General features: G+C 38.9%; 1 long non-coding RNA gene across 1 annotated transcript in view; it reads right to left on the bottom strand.

Moving 5' to 3' along the window:
- Positions 1–18,071, bottom strand: part of LOC144293663 (uncharacterized) — a 652,264-nt gene that overhangs the window by 318,711 nt on the left and 315,482 nt on the right. Inside the window, exon 9 of the long non-coding RNA XR_013360887.1 lies at positions 2,765–2,860. This is a non-coding gene — a long non-coding RNA (uncharacterized LOC144293663). The remainder of the gene's footprint in view (positions 1–2,764; positions 2,861–18,071) is intronic.

Here is an 18,071-nt window from a genome sequence, read left to right as displayed (position 1 = left end):
TGACTAAGTTTTAGCCCAAATATAACTTCCTCTGGGAATCTTTCTCTTAGTGCCCCAGAAAACCTAGATTCTCTTTCCTTTATGTTCCCACCATGTGTTATACAAGATACATTATTAGAAATGCTCTCATTTTACTCATTTTACCATAATTGTGTGCATATTTTCCTCCCCACTAAGCACTTTTTTTGAGAGAAAGAATTATATCTGATTCAATTTTATATCCCTAACATTTTTTGCAGTGCCTGGCACGCTGTGGATGATCAAGAGATTTTTTTTTTAAGAATAAAATGAGAGAATTAAAATAACAAAGTTATGAATTCTGCCTGTAGTTTCATGAAGAATGTTTTGAAGTGGGAAATACAAAAGTATATATAAATAGGGTTTTTATGAGTATTTCTAAGTAGGGACTTCAAAATGGCAACTCCAGAAACAGTAAGAATTGTCATGAGACCAAAGTCAATAGAGAGAAAGAAAGAGGACTCAATACCTCGATATTGATCCACAGGAGCTCTACTTTCAGAAATTTTAGAGGTAAGTGAAAGAAGGAGAAAGAGTCAACCCTAAGAGAGGTCAGAATAAAGCCAGGAATTGCCCTGAAGGCCAAGTAAAGACTCCTTCATGAGGGAGGAAATAGTCACCTCAGTGAGATGTTGCTAAGAAGTCGAATAAAATTAGCACATACAAGTGTCCCACGGACTGGACCATATGGAGACTTCTGGTGACTTTGCACGAGCAATTTGCTTTCAGTGGTGGGATGAAAACCAGACTAGATTAGAGATTCAATGGAAATGCAGACAGCACACACAATTAAATATTCTGAGGGTTGAGAAAGGGAAGTGAGAAATGAAAAGGGTTAGCCGAATGGAATGCGAAGCTAAGAAAGAATTGCTTTTCGGATGGAAGATATGAATGATCCTTCAGAGGGGGAGAGGTTGATAGCACAAGAGAGAAGGGACAACTGAAGAAACAAGGCTGGGGAAGAGATGGGATCTAGAGCACAAGCCAAGATCCTGGCTCTTGGTTAGAGTAGGTTCACTCTATCTGCTAAAGAGGGAAGAAGAAGCTGAGTTTGGTAGCAAGGAGGTCCCGAGAAATGGTAGCAGGAGGATGAGAGCTAATTGCATACCAAAGCTCAGCGTCATATTTAACACCATGTTCTCGAGCTCATCTTGAAAGGCTGCAGCTTACATCTATGTCGACCAGAAGAGGCTACATTTTTCAGGGCTCACAGACAATGCAAAATTTCAAATGACTAGCGGTAACAAAGGTGCATTTCTCACTCACACTATTGTGTGTATCACAAGTCAGCCATAACTTGGCTCCACTTTGTCCTTTTATCTGGCATTTTGCTGATTGTCACTCGGGGGGGGGGGGGGGGAAGAGAGAGAGAGAGAGAGAGAAAGAGAGAAGAGGCAAAGTATGCCCTGGATTGTAAATCTTCTGCCTGGAAGCAACACACCTCACTTCTGCTCATTTTTCATTGGCCAAACCACATCAAAAGGCCATACCTGCATTAAATGGGACAGTGACACATAACCTTCCTGTAGGAAGACACTGCAGACAAAGTCATGGAACATGTGAGAAGAGTGACACAGTCTATGACAAGTCTTAGAGATAAGATAGTTCATTTGAGTCTTTCAGTTAAAAGGTCTCAGGAGAATCTCACATCCCCAGTCATGGATTCTTTAACCTATGACTATCTATTCTCCACATGCATGCTCACTAGACTGAAATGACTAGAATGACCATGTGTTTTAGAACCTTCACTGGGCTACTGCCACCACCTAAACTGCCATTCCAGCTGTAATTCCATTCATCTCTATGGTAGCGGATCACAGGCCATTGCTACCATTGACTCACGCCGTCATTAAGATCCATGCCTGCCATAAAGGAAATTGCCATACTTCCTACACGACAAATAGGAAATATACACTCTATGAGGACATTCACATGGCTGAATTGTCAGGTGTAGGAAAACCATAGGAAACACTATGTGTGAAACCTGGGTGGGTGTTGGCTCCCAAATTAAAGGATTTTCGCTTCCTTGGAGAAGGAAGAAACACTTATGAGAAATTCTCTCCTTTGACATTGTGCCGGAATTGTGCCCTTTTTATTCAAAACAGAATAACCACTAGAAAAAAAAAAACTATCACTTTTGTTAATTAATGAGATGATTGCACATGACGGACACATTGGGGAAACACTGTGTGATTAAGCCTTGTTCTGCTAAGGTTCACAATGCAGACAGATCATTTTAAGTTGTAGAATTCAATGACAGATAAGAGAAAGAAAGCAAGGTTGAGCTGGTTCATCTGTAAATGAAGAAATATAAGGCTTCCATAGCCTTCCATAAATTAAAACAGCCTCACTGGCAACTGACCGGCATAGCAATAAGAGAGCAGAAAAATTTCTAGCAAATATGGTTTACCCTTTAAACAAAGTTGGTCATGATATTTTCCTATATTTAAAATGATTCCTGTCCAGGGCATATTGCTACTTTGTATTCCTCTTGATATTTTCATTTAAAAGAGAGCCGCTGTGCAAAATAATGTCCTTGTCTGTCCCTTCCTCATACAAACCTCCAATCAAATTTAATAAAGCTAGTTTGATACAATGCCAGCCTACACTTGGTTTACCCTTGGTCGACTTTAATAGGGTCAAAAATATTTTCGCATTGGCAGTGTACGCATTAATCATTTTTCCAGAGGATTTAGAAAATTGGAAGAGACAAGGCCAAGCAAAATTTTAAATTAATTGGGCCTACCCCAGCCTTCCAGGGTCACCTTGTGGCAGTTGTCCCACATTTTCCAGGTCACGGAGTTCCTGTGTTTCCTACAGCTGCCATGAGGAGAGATCCAGGCTGTGGGCACACAAAGGTGAAAGAATTTCTCTCAGAAAGTGCGAATTTTCCTACGGCAACCACAACAATTGCAGTTTCCAGATTGTCGCCAGACACCAACCACTTAAATAATGCATGCTCGGCTGACGCCTCCACTTGTGCATTTTCTAATCGAGTAGTCAGGAAAATTTGCAAACACTCTGTCATTTACCATAAATCCGCTGCCTACTTATAACCACAGAGTAATTAATTTTAGTGCTGCTCAGAATTATTAATTTCAGCCAGAAAAACCTGTTTCCACAATTGCAATAGCCCCCATCTTCTTCTCCACCGATATTCATCAAAAGGTTGAAGCAGTTTTCTCATAGGGGAAGGTTTATTCAGAGTAACGTTACCGAGAGTCTATATGAGAGCAAGAACAGAATCTATATTTCTGGTTCTGATCTACAATCTCGAGCTCACGCATGGCTGGCTGATACACCACATGAAGGTGGCAACATAAAAAAGTTTTTCATGACGGTAGTGACACGGTAGCCCCCGAGCCTCACTGCGTGATACGCAACCCACCTCATGGTTTGGTTCTTCTAACAGAAGGTAGCGATGGGTTACCCCCTCCATGCAGAAAATAAGTTGAGCCCTTGGAGGAAATTAGCAAATATTTTTCACTTCCTTAAATGATCTTGGCATTTGACAGAAGAGAGAGTAAGAATCTCTACCGAGGATAAGAATAACTTGTAGTGGAATACACGATTATGAATACACTGGTATGAGAAATCTCAGCAATCACGTGTATCTCTAACATACACAGAATGAAAATTGAGCATTAAATATGGTGCGTTTTAACTTGGTAAAGCTAAATCTGGCATGCTCTCTTTGGATATTAGTTTCCTGCTAGAGCAGCTGCATGATATGTCACAAGAATGTCCACATTATAAATACATAATGAGCATGAGAAAATGGGTAGAGCTTTGTTTGACTAATAACCAGATCTCTCCCTATCAGTAGCAGGAACACATAGCTAGCACAAGTATGGGCACTTTAATTGCCATGGAAGATTTCGTTTCCGCTTTCCACTGCATGAGTGATCAAGAAAAAAATGAAGGGAAAGTAAACTAACATCTAGAGATGTAAACATGACTCACTGGGAAATCAGACATGGTTAAGTAAATTCCAGGATGTTTGTGGTTATCTGGGGCTAAACACTGCTGATAGTTCTGACTACTCTTGTTTTTAACTGTTTTTCCTCTGGGTGCTTCTTAGGCCAAGTGCTAAGACTTCAAAGACTTCAAACTTTTGATTATGAACAGTCTGATTGTTGCACAGCAAGGAAAAGATGTCAGTCGGTGCTAATGAAATTCCCTGATGGAGTGTAAAATGCTTCACCCAGACCATGATCTAGTGAAAAAACTAATGATTTAAAAGCAGGGTCGACTTGCAGTGACGAGACCTGGGTGACCTGCAGAATTGTGGAATCACTATCTTGTACACCTGAAACTAACCTGACACTGCATGTCAAGTATCCTGCAATGAAAATAAAAAGTCAATTAGTAAATACACAAACAAAAGTGGGGGTTGAAAAATACTGACACCACTACCATCTTCGTACTGTACCTCTACTTCGTAATACAGTAGGGTCATTCTGAGGTGACATGAAGTTCCTCAAGAAATCAAGTTGCAGATGCATAGGAAAAGATCACAAAGAGGAAAAGTATGTCGGAAGGGGACTGTTTCAAAATAAGAGAAGCTGCTTGGACTTCAGAACTACTTGGGGACCTTGAGGCATTTGACACACACTCATGTGGAGAGCCAAGAACCTAAAACTCCAGCACTCAGTGTGTGGTCCGGGCTCAGCAGGAGCTGCATCACCTGGGACTCCGTTAGAAAGGCAGATGCTCAAGCCCCACCCTAACCTACCGAACCAGAAACTCATGTTAAGAAGATCCAGGAGATTCATGTTAATGTCTGGGAAGCCCTGGTCTAAAACACAGCTGTGGAAAATTTCACACATATAATACAAATCATTGTGAAGCATCAGCTTTCCATTTCTAGTTCAAGCTAATCACCTTCCAGGTCCTCACTTCCTTATTCCCTCCAAGTTTTCCACACACACAAATAAAGTTATTCCAAACATGGATACAATGAACATATCTTCAGTAAGCTAACTTATATTTCATGTCAAGGGTGGGCCCACTTGAAAGAAGGGAAGTATTGTATACTTAAGAGTCAAGCAAAGAAAAAAAACCCTAACATCTCTAAAGTGTTATTAAAGTTTCTGGTTTTATATTCCATTGACTTTTTTGTCTCTTTTGATCCAGCCTCTTGTTTAGAGTGGTAGATTTGGCAAGCATGCCTTTAGAGCTGTAATCTTTTATCTTCTTGGTTATGAGGCAAAGCCCCGAATACTCTCAAACTGATGAAATTAAATCCATCTTTCTTTTTTTTTTTTTTTTTCAATCCTTAAATTTCCTGGGCTATGATAAAGGTTCATGAGAGAGAAAGAAAATTTTATCACTATGATAAATAATTGAAACATTGTGTAAGTAATCCAGAAAAGGACAGAGTTCAACCCCGTTAATTAGTCATTACAAACTACTGACTTGTACAATAATATCAGTGGTGTTTCAGGCATAAAAATATTAGGGAATTATGTCCAAGATACAGCACTTGGACTTAGGATACAGGACTTTTCAAAACACGTGATTTTTATCTTTTTACTGGAAGTATTTGTTACTAAATTGAGGCACAATTGCCATATTATGTCGCTCAATATTACTCTTCCCTATTAATCACAAACATTTAAACTTTAATTCATGATATTTTGCTCAAAGCCAGCACTGTGCTGATCTTCACTGTATTTTGACAGCAAACTGAATTCTTGTTCACAAGTATAGGATTTGTTTAGCTTCGGGCATCTGTGTTTGGATTACAAGAATGCTGATTGGTTCACTGCCAGGGGCACCCAAAGGTCAAACTGTCCTTTTAAAAGTCAGTGTCTCTGTGTCTCTCTCTGTCTCTTGCTCTCTACTTGGTCTCATTAATCAGAGCTAAAAGAGGAAAAGGCAATGCCTTCAAATCATTTAATTCTTTTTCAAGGGTATCGTTAAAAGCAGAACTCGGTGTTGGTGTGAGGTCGAGTCAATGTGAGTACAGATCACACTGGCACACTTCTGACAGGTGACCTGAAACCTTTCAAACTGACATCTGTCACAGAGACAGACACAAGTTTTTTAGCTCCAGAGCTTGTTTTCCTGACATTTCATTTTTCATCAGATTTTGAGAGAAGGGAAAAAAGATGAACTTGAAAAAGTCTTGCCAGGGGCAGAAAATAAGATCAGGTTTTCTGCAGCTGCCTGACTCACCTTTAAAGGTTAGAGGTCTAGCAAAAGTGAACAAAAAAGATCTCAGTTTGATGTTATTGGATAAAAGGACATGTTATTACTTTAAATACATTTCTGAGACTTGCATAACCATTAGGCAGCATTACAGGAAAAATGGAATCAGAGTGAGATTACATATCCATTTTAAATCCCAATTTTAGAGTTTAGTCATGGAGTAAATCAAATCCAACCTCACCTATTCATCTGGCACAAAAGATGAAATCCACAGGTGCATGAATTTTCTCATGAATTGGATAATTTCCTGCTCCTATGGTATTGAAATGGCCAGTGAAATTTAGACAAGGTATAGAAACTTTTCCTTTGGATTAGAGGGATATCTGCATTACATGGTTTATCTTGACTGAAAAACATTAGGAAAATATATCTATTGAATAATAGAGAAAAGAACTTGAAGTCCAAAAATACCTGGGTTATAGTTCTGGCTCAACTGAAAACATGATCTTGGGTGAAAGACATTTCTGTTTCAGTTTGATCAGCTGTAAATGGGAGAAAAAAATATCTATCTTGTGAAGTTCCACAAGATAATGTATTAGTAGGCTGCCAGATATAAAACAGTGTATTGATGAACGGACACTATATCATGCTCATCTTTTTTTTTTTTTTTTTTTTTTTTATTCTGGTGCTTAACACAGATCTTCCTCAACTACGATGGGGTAATATCTGAAAATGTCTTGGGCTGAAAATGCATTTAATTCACCTAACTTAGCAGGCATCACAGCTTAGCTTGGTCTACCTTAAACATGCTCAGAATGCTTACATTAGCCTAGAGTTAGGCAAAATCACAGAGCCTATTTTACAATGAAGTGTTGAATATCTCATGTAATTTCTTGATTACTGTACTGAAGGTGAAAAACAGAATGGCTGGAGGGGTACAGAGTGGTTGTGAGTGGATGGGTTGTTTGCCCTTGTGATTGTGTGGCTGATGGAGCTGCCACTGCCCAGCATCATGAGAGAGGATCACTCCACATAATGCTAGCTGAGGAAAAGATCAAAATTCAAAGTACAATTTCTACTGAATTCATATAACTTTTGCACCATTGTAAAGTCAAAAAAATCATAAATCAAACCATCGTAAGTCAAGGACCATGTGCACGGTGCTTGACATGAAGTTAGCATTCATTGAATAAATGCCTCCGGATTTAAAATGGAAGGGAGTGCTTTTCTTATTATCGGATAACCAATTTTTTTAACTGAGTCCAGGAAAGTTTTCTACATGGTTAAAGGTTGGGAAATGCATTCCTACAGATTTTCTCCAAATATGGATACAGGAGCAATGACTTTGGAGTTCACTAGGAAAATGAGCACAGGTGAGACCATACGATTTTCAAGCTCAAGGAATCAGGCAAATCAAATGCATTAGAATAGAATTGTCCATATTTCCTAAAATAATGGCTCACGAATTGCTAACCAGCCAGTGTTCCTCTGAGGAATCAAATGAGCAGTTTCAGCCATATTGCTCATTGTAGTAAAGAATCTGAGAAAGTACTGAATTTACTAGCTAAGTAATAGGAGTTAAATATCTTTGATCTAGCCAACTAATTGTAAAAATCACTATTATCTTGAGAAGTACATGATCAAAACAGTCTCAAATGCTACTTATATATCCTTTCAGATAACCCTTCTCTACAAAGACAGAACATTGCAGAATATCTTATACATTTATGATAGTTTATATGTGGTGCTTATTAATAAACTGCTCAAGTTAAGTAAAAAGTATATGACAGGTTAAGTATATGAAAGGTTAAGATCCTCAGGCCTGGAATTTTGGGTGTGACATCTACCCCTGCAGGTACATGGGGATCCAGAGCTTTTTATAATCCTACATCTTTCTGCCTTATAATCCCATAATAATCTGCCCTTATCTCTGAGTCTACTTTTTAGCACACTTCACACTGATAGTTATTAAGTAAATGAAACCAATGTGGATTTCATGTCAGAGGAACTTCATAGTATAGATTTTAGAATATGAAGCCATGAAACACATACTATTTGTTTGATCCTGTTCTTATTTCAGATATTCAGTTCTCTTCTTCCTTTAAGTAGAATCATAATCATCATACTACATGTCTCAATTCTTGGTTTTGAAAAGAGACTCTACAAAAGTAGTGAAGAGAACTTGGATCAATCCTTAAATCTATTTTTCAACCTCCTTAGGGTGTCCTATGTTGCTATTTTGGAGAAGTTGCCTAGTTTTAGAGAAGTTGCCTAGTTTTTATAGTTCACAGCCACTCCGTATTATTTCCCTGACAAGCCTGAGAAAAACTTTTTTATACAAATTTAGTTTATTTTATGAGATCTGTTCTGCATACTTTGGATACTCAACAGTTGTTTTGATAATAGTTATTTTAGTACTGACCACAGAAGAAGGCTGCAAGAAAATATTAATTTAGTCTACCTGAAACTATAAAGTTAGAGAATCATCTAAAGAATAAGGATATAAAAATTTCTTGCAGTAGACTTTGTAGTACTTTTGAGATCTCACTAACCTTACTTGACATTCTAATTAACTTTTTTTTTTAGATTAACATATTGTCCTGAATTATAATCTAGGGTGTCCTTTAATATCTTTTTCTGTAATTCTTCCTCTCTCTCTCTCTCTCTCTGCAATCCTTGATGTGATTTCCCATACAAGGACTTTAAAAGAACAAATACAGTTTTATTATTCCTGAACCTGGGTATAACACTCTGAGATGTATAATCTGTACATTTCTGCTTCCTTAATATTTTTTCATTCTCAACTACACAACATTTAGGAAGTAGAGTTTACAAGTGCTACTTCATTTCCAAGAACAGGCAGGACCCATTTATGAGACCTTAAAAGCCATTCTTTTTTTTTTTTTTTTCCAAAACAAAAAGTTACATTGTTCTACCATCATGTGAACTAAAGTGGCAGAGTTCAATTTCAGTTCAGAAGAACAAACCCAGAAGATATGAGTGGGTTTCCAATTTGGTGAAATATTTTAGATTTAGTGTCTGAACTGCAAAAGAAAAATGATACAAAGTAACACTTCAGAGGGTAGGAACAAACAGACATTTCATCCCCTGGGTGGCTTTGGACAAGAGGAAAGGGCTGTAAATTACCACTTTAACTTATTTCCTCTGCACCCTACCCTTTGGGTCATGAAAAGGGGCTCTCTGGATTGGAGCAGGATCTGCAACTGATCAGGAGGACAGACTGTGGCATAGCCATTAGAATCTATCCACTTTGGCCAGTCCCCCCAGTCTGCACACTCCCAGGTAGGCAGTCTTCATCTCCTGGTAATCCTTGCAAAGGAGGAAACCTCTACCTTTGCATTTTAGACAATGCTGCACACAACCTGTCTTTGCCTTCCCCTGTGCCTTTTCACTGTCCATCTGTGTGCTTCCGGCTTTGCCAAGGAAGTGTCCCATGTCAGACATTTTCTTCTTCAAATGAGACTTTATATTCTGATTACGTCAGCAATACAATCATGTTCGTTGGAGATAACTTAGAAAATAACCTGCAGGAACATATTTGCTTTCAGTCCTTTTTCCACCCCCCAAGCCCTGTTTTAAATACATGAGAACATACAAGAAGTACAATTCTGTATTCAGCTTTTTTCACCATACTATAAACGTTTCCCCATCGCTATAAAACATTATGTTTAAAGATAATATTACTGGCTCCATAACATCCTCTCACTATAATTTCAATGGCATATTTTATGTCCTTTTATCCATTTATCACTTAGCAAGTTTTCTTGTCATTTTTAAATTTTATGTCTTCACAGATTAAAAATTAATCACTTGTTCTGTTTAAAAATATTACCTGATTATTACTTGTCTTTTAAATCACTTAAGATTTTTTTGATCAGTAGAGGTCTTTCATATTTATCTCAGCAAATATATTGATCTTTGTGGGTTTTTTTTTTTTTTTCAGTTGCTCATTCTATTTTTTTTTTCTACTGTTGGTTTTTCCCATTGCTTTTTAAACTTGGAAGTTCTTCCCCACACAGCAAAAATTAACCTGTATTTTGCTTTGTTTTGGTTTTACAAAGTAATATTAATTATTGCTGAAACTGAGTGCTGAGCACATGAAAATTTATTATATTATTCCATCTACTTTTGTATATGTTTAAATGTTTTTGTATTTAAAAAAGTGGAAACCTTTCTGGTTTCTTTCCATCCTATCGAGACTTACTTTTCCTAAATTACATTTTTTCTGGGCTCTGGTGGAGACAGTGTTGACTTGAAGCAAAGTGTTAACGAATAATAATGGCATTATGCCAACTGTTCCCAAAGTTTAGTATCCACAAGAATCACATAGGGTATTTGTCACAAGATTTTAATTCAAAAGGGCTAGTGTGAGACCTAGGAATTTGCATTTTTAACAAGTACTAGGAGTGATTATGCTGAGATAGTCTATGGACCACACTGGAATTATGTGCTCCATATTTTAAAATTAGATAAGCGATTTCAACACATGGTGCTGGAACACTTGGATATCCATATGCAAAAAAAAAATGAATTTCAATCCATATCTTTCACCATATATAAAAATTAACTGAAAATGAATCACATAAAAAATTAAAAATAAATGGATATAGATCCAAATGTAAATCCTGAAACTATAAAACTTCTAGAAGAAAACATAGAACAAAATCTTGGTGGCCTTGGGTTATGCAAAGTTTTCTTAGTTTGGACACCAAAAGCATGATCCATAAAATAAAATAAAATAAATTAAATAAACTGGTAAGTAGGACCCGATCAAAATTTAAAATTCCCACTCTTTGAAAGACACTATTATGAGAAGATAATGAAAAGACAAGCCACAGTCTCAGAGAAAATATTTTCAAGACACATCTCTGATAAAGTACTTATATACAGAATATGTTATATTTAAAAGCCCTTAAAGCAATAAAATAAGTAACTCAAATAATGAACAAAATATCTGAACAGACACTTCACTGAAGGAAATATGCCGATGGCAAGTAATCACTTGAAAAGATGCTCAACATCACTAGTCATTAAGGAAATGCAAATTAAAAATCACAATGAGATACTACTACATATTTATAGAGTGGCTAAATTTTTAAAAGACAGACAGACAAATATTGGCAAGGACTGAAGGAACTAGAACTCTCATATACTGCTGGTGGGGATGTAAAGTGACACAACCACTTTGGAAAGCAAGTTGGCAGTTTCTTAAAAAGTTAAACATGCACCTACCATATGATCCAGCCATTCCATTCCTAGGTATTTAGCCAAAAGAAATGAAAGCATATGTCTATACAAAGACTTGTACCTAAATGCTCATAGCAGTTTTGATTATAATAGCCAAAAACTAGAAACAATCCAAGTGTTCATCAACAAGTGAATGAATAAACAAGTTATTACGTATGCATACAATGGAAAATTACCCATCAGTAAAAAGGAAGAAACTATTGATGTATGCAACACGCATGAATCTCAAAATAATTATTCTGAATAAAATAAGGCGAGCCAAAAGAGTGCATACTTTGTGATCTCAATTATATAAAATTCTAAACAATGCAAACAAATCTACAGTGAAAGAAAGCAGATCAGTGATTACATGGGGAAGGGGGAAGGAATGGATGGGGGTGGGGGGGCATTACAAAGGTCCAGGAGGAAATTTTGAGGGATAAAGGATATTTTCATTATCTCGGTCATGGTGATAGTTTCGCGAGTATATAGATGTGTTGAAAATAAAACATAAACCATAAATTTGTTTAGAGGGATGCCTGGGTGGCTCAGCAGTTGAGCATCTGCCTTTGGCTCAGGGCGTGATCCTGGGGTCCCAGGATAGAGTCCCACATCAGGCTCCCTGCATGGAACCTGCTTCTCCCTATGACTATGTTCTCTCTGTGTGTGTGTCTCTCATGAATAAATAAAATCAATCTATCAATCAATCAATAACATAAATTTGTTTAGAGATTTTGTAAGATAGTGGTCTATTTGATTTCCTTTCCCTCCTACCCCCTTCTGGGATAAGTCAACCTCCTAGGTAGACTATTGGATCTTGGAGCAAAATCTAACAGATGAGTTCCCAAAACAATTGTGCAAAAGCCAAGTATAGTAAATTTGTTATATTCTATTTTGGTTTTTGGTTAGCCCATGGAAAATCCATCTGCCTAGAAGGAGCTACCCTGTCACAGTTTGGGTTCCCCAGGAATAATAATCTAAAATGGGGTTTCCTGTGCAGGATTTTTATTAGGGAGGGTCCTTGGGGTCAACCTCTGTGAAAGAGAAGATGCAGGATTGGGTAGACAGAGAAGTCAAGCTGTAATGCAGACCTAGAAGCTTCAGCTAACCCCATATGCTCTCTGGAGCTAACAGTACTATTTAGAGTTAAAGACAAACAGATGATAATTGTGTGACTAAAAGTTATAAGATGCATACTAGAGAGCAATGGGTTCAGGTGAGGCTTGATCCAGTGTTCAAAGGATGTCACCAAGGGCTCAGTCTCTTGGCCTCTGTTCTGCCTTCCACACATTCAGCTCCATGCTCTGACTCTATTCAGTGGTCTCCTCAGTTCCAGACTTACATGACAGAAAACGAAGGCTTGGTCATATATCTCGTTCCTCCCACCAATAACTCCAGTGGAAAACAAATCAAAAGTCTAAGGCTTCCCATCGAAAACAAAAGGCTTCTCAAAAAAAAAAAAAAAAAAAATTAAATCCAGCAAAATCCTCTTCGACATCTTTTCAGTTGGGTACGTGCCCAGACCTGAACCAATTTCCCTGGTCAGGAAACTGGCTTGGACATACTGGCACAGTCCTGAAACTCAGACAGAATCCAATCCTCCAGAATGGAGGAGAAAGGATTTTCATAAGGAATCTGTGGGTACTCATAACAGGAAGTAGGTGGACTAGATGCTAAACCACTGACAAGACTAGTACTCTCATGGAACCACAATGAGTTAAGGCAAAGGCACAAGCAATGGGGCAATTTTAGGGACTTAGCCATTAAAAGGGGTACTTTCAGGAGTACACAGGCCGTTCGTTGGCCACTCCAACACCATCCCAACTGGTGACCAGGTAACCCCACTCACTCACATGCAATCTGTTTTTGCTTTCCCCCTAAGTAAACATATCTTCATCCTTTCAAATTAAAAACTACAAGAAATGTCAAAAATGAAAAAAAAACATTTTTAAATTAAACTCTATTAAAGAAATGCTAGTTCAAAAAAGACATAATTGGGCTCTCTAAAACCTGGCAGCTCCCAAACGCCAACAAGTTTTTCTCTTCGCAAGTCTGTTCTCAGCCATTCCAAGAAAGGAACGGAGAAGAACAGAGCTGTATCGTTTTGATGACAACCCACTTCTAATCCACAGGATCATATGCCTTTGCACCCTGCTCAAAGGAAACTTGGCCTAGAAAAAAATTAGTTTCATAACAAACCAGCCACTCTGAGAATAGAGGTGAGAAGAGATTGGGTGGAAGACTCGGAGACGTGTTGCGGAGTTGGCGAGCCTTCACCGCCAGTCCGTATGCAGCCTCCTGAGCGTGTACGATGACCGCAGGGACTTGGCTTCTGGCCTCTCAAACCTTTAATTTGGGGATAGAAAGGAACAAAATCTGGAGGGTGTTTGGGCCTGCTTCAGAGATCAAGAAAGGAGAGGAGGGGGGCGGATTTTTGGGGGGGTCACTAAGGCAAACACAATGACTTGGAGGAAAACAGATTACTAGGAAAGGTTAGCATCCATAGCAGCAGCAGCAGCAGCAGCAGCAGCGTCCTCATCTAACATTTCTCAGGAATATGGTTCACAAGACAGGCCAAAGTCCCTCTTTTCACAAAGCTTACAACCCAGTGTTCAAATGCACGGTTGTACAGGCAAATGAAGTGCACAGAGACACAGGACGGAGGAAGGCTGCAAAAATGGGAAGTCACGATGACACAAAACAGCACAGAACACATTTTATTTTATTTCTTAATTCCAATGTCACTAACGTATAGTGTTACACCGGTTTCGGATGTTCAACAACTCCACGCATCACCCAGTGCTCCTTAGGACAAGTACCTCCCCCGAATCCCCATCCCCTATTTCCCTCCTCCCTACCCACCTCCCCTGTGGTAACCATCAGTTTGTTCTCTAGAACTAAATCAGGTTTGGGGGTTTGTCTCTTTTTTTCTTTGCTCACTTCACAAAACACATGTTTATATCAATAAAAATTCTACCTAAAGCACGATCAAAATCTGTGTAGGATAGCTGATTCCAAGGAGATTTAAAGATTATGATTTGGAAAAATAATAGAATTTAAGACAAGTGCCAAAAGAGTTGAAGAAGAAAACCATGTTAGACGGCCAGAGATCATCCAATAGAATTCTCTTTCCCGAGAACGTGTCTCAGTGGCACTATTTTTTAAGCCTCTTCTTTTATTTCTCCTTCTCCCCTCAATTTCTCTTAGTAGTTACCATTTCAAGCAAGCTTCACACCCAAGAACTTACTGCTCTTAATGAAGCAAATGAAAGCAATGAAACTCAAGCTGGAAAAAAAAAAAAACTGTTTTAACTAAGTTCTAATAAAGCTTCTTACAGATTAAAGCCGTACAGGTGAGATGTGCATAATGCTTACTTTTTTGTGGTGCTTTGATGAAATAAGCAAAGAGACATGAAAAATTAGTTGCATTCAACCAAACCTTTCCCCTCATCACCCTGTCACCCAACAGGCCACTAAATACACTAGAGAATGATTCTGAGAAACGGAAGACATGCTCCTTTGGTTCTCTTGATTTTCTCTCATTTCTGTGAATTTAATTTTCTGTGCGAGCATGTGTCTGAGCTGGGGCAGACAGATTGGTGCAGGGTTTCTTAAAAACAATTTTTTGCTCCATCAGACACAATATATTCTGCTGAAAGAGAAGAGAGCACTATACCCCAGGGAAAAGAAAGTTTCCCCAAAAGTTTGTTCCCTCCAAACTTTACAAAGGAAGAAGGCGTCCCTCTTGGGTGATTTAATTTAATTGTTATGTTTTTTAACTTTGTTCTGGGGAAAATTAAGCAACCATCAGCTGCACTTCATAGACAAATACCACTTTTTGGTAGATAGAACACAAAACTAGGAATCGGAAAACCAAAAAAAGAATCCTGGCACAGCGCTGGGTGATTTCATCTCCACATGCCTGAATTTCCTGTTTGCAAAATGAGATAGAGCTTCCCACTCGTCACTTCTTTCTTGGAGATGCTGTGAGGACTAATAGTCTTCACTCTGGTTTTTTTCTTCCAAGAAGCAGAGATTTTTAATGGTGCAAAAGACGCATCTTGGTAAGCATGGAGAGGGCAACGGATGCACAATTCGGCGCCACATTTGACAGCTACAATTGAAGGCAAGGCCTGTTGCCTGCTCATGAGATGCTCACAGCTCAGAGGGGCATCAGACATCGAAAGAGATCATTGAACATGGCAAATGGCAAGATACACATGGGGACAGGCCAAACGGAGCTGAGTCTTTGCAGGTAGGAGACCCTGAAGGAAAAATTCACAGACTCTAGGTCCCAATTCTGAAGCCAGACTCTGAGCCAAGTGAGCGTGGACAAGTTACTTAACTTCACAGCGTCCCAGTTTCCTTATCTGTAGGGAGATAATAATAGTACCTCCCTCATAGGGATAGTGTTTAAAACACTCAGTGCCTGCCACATAATAAGTGATATTGTTAATGTCATTGACTGTGAGGATGAGTAAGATTATCCAGGCAAGGAAAAGAGTGAGAGAGCAGCCTGGACGGCTGAGGCCACAAACAGCACAAGTGATTTGTTAAAACTGTAAGAAATGTTCTGTCCCTAAAGCATAAAAGACCAGGAAGATAGGGCCAATGGGGGAGGTTCACGAAGATGTTTGCTACAAGCCTGATTTTATTTTATAAGCCATGGAGAGTCACTAGATGATTAAAAAAAAAAAAAAAAAAAAAAAAGTGGGACACCTGGGTGGCTCAGCGGTTGAGCATTTGCCTTTGGCTCAGGGTGTGATCGAGTCCCATATCAGAGTCCCCGCGGGCACCCTGCTTCTCCCTCTGCCTATGTCTCTGCCTCTCTCTCTCTGTCTCTCATGAATAAATAGATAAAATCTTTAAAAAAAGAAAAAAGGTAACGTGGTCAGATTTGTGATTTGGCAAATAATCAAATGAAGATACTGACAGGATACGGTAGATTGTTTACAAATGGCCACAACTATCTCTGTCCCTGTATCCGCATCTCATTATATTTCTGGAAGCATCCCCATAAGAGATTAAATATTTCCCTACCTGTTTAATAGGGGTTGGCTTGGGACTTGCTTTATCTAATAAAACGCAATCAACTTATATTGTGTAATTCCAAGCCTAAACTTCAAGAGCTCCTATGTCCTTCTCTTTACTCCTATGGAACCCTGCCCTCCACCATGTGATCCAGCCCACACTAACTTACCTATTTAAATTACCTAAACTGCTGACTTCCAGAATCAGAAACTAAATAAGTAGTTGTTTCAATCTAAGTTTTTGGAGAGGGATGTTATATGGCAATAGCTAACCGATATACCCAGTACAGAATTTTTTAAATAACTAAATTCAAATACTAGGCCTAACTTGCCCAGGGCAGCAATCTGCGGTAGACCTCCCTCTCACCAATATCTAATTCAACACTGAAGCTTCCTGCATCTATCTTGTAATAGGCATGCACATGCCACTGAAGACACAATGAATGGGATAATAATGACACATTTTTATTAGCAAGAAGCTGTACATTTTACAGTGAGATTTCATGTGAATCACCTCACTATTATTAAAAGAAACTCTTGAAGTAGCCTGAAATGGGTATCATTCCATTTCATACAGAGGTTTTAAGACATCCATAATCAAGCAGTAGGAAGTGGAACTCGAACATGGGACTCTGATATCTGGTCATTTCTTTTACCATATCAGTCTGCTTTCCCAAGATTCATCATTCATGCATCTATTCAACAACTACTTGAGAGTCTGCTACATGACACACTGTGCAGAGTGGTGAACAAGCCAGTCAGAATCTCTGCCTTTGTGGGGTGTTGGTGAGGGACACAGATGGGTCAACAGACAAGGACCAGACAATGTGGCAAGGGTTATGGCAGCAGAAGGACAGGGTATTTGCAGAATTCAGGGACTCAGGAAAAGCTTTCCAAAAGAAGCAACCTCTAAACTGATAGCCAAGGAATGACTGGGAACTGGCCAAGCAAAGAGAGTAGAAGAGTGATCCAAGTGAGGAGGAATGGCCTCTGCAGTGTCATGAAGGTGCTCATGGCACACCTTTGGAACTGAAAGTAATTCCTCAAGTTTGTAAGCTGTTCATACACAGTATGAGTGAGGAGAGGGAAGCTAGAGACAAGAGCAGAAACCTGACCTTAACAGGATCCATAGAATTTGGCCAGTATCTTGAAGGCAATTGGAAGTCATTGAGAATATTGTAAGGAGGGTCATGACATGGTCAGCGTTGCATTTTAGAATGACTCTGGCTAAAATATAGGAAGAGATCTGAGAGAGGTGGAGAATGAGTTGAGGCTGGGGGACAATTCAGGAAACTGTGGCAGTAGTTGAGGTAGAGCATAATGATGCCCTAGGATGGAGCACGTGGCCAGGAAGATGAAGAAAAATGAATAGACTTAAACTTTGTTAAGGAGAGAGACACAAGAAGCTTTAGTGTTTAATTAGATATTGGTAAGAGAGAGGCCTACCCCGGGTTGCTGCCTTGGGCAGGTTAGTGGGTGGTAGTGTTGCACACTGGTTCACTCAAATGGGGGACACTGGAGAGGAACTGTGGGGGAAGAAATACCAACTCCAGTTTTAGGTGTATCAAGTATGCTGTTCCTGTGAGGTATAAAAAGCAGATGTCCAGTAGGCAGTTGAGGAAAA

The sequence above is a fragment of the Canis aureus genome, chromosome 2 (assembly GCF_053574225.1).
Source record: "Canis aureus isolate CA01 chromosome 2, VMU_Caureus_v.1.0, whole genome shotgun sequence".
Classification (NCBI taxonomy): Eukaryota; Metazoa; Chordata; class Mammalia; order Carnivora; family Canidae; genus Canis; species Canis aureus.
The sequence above is the reverse complement of the archived record's forward strand: the minus strand, read 5'-3'. Positions and strand labels throughout refer to the sequence as shown.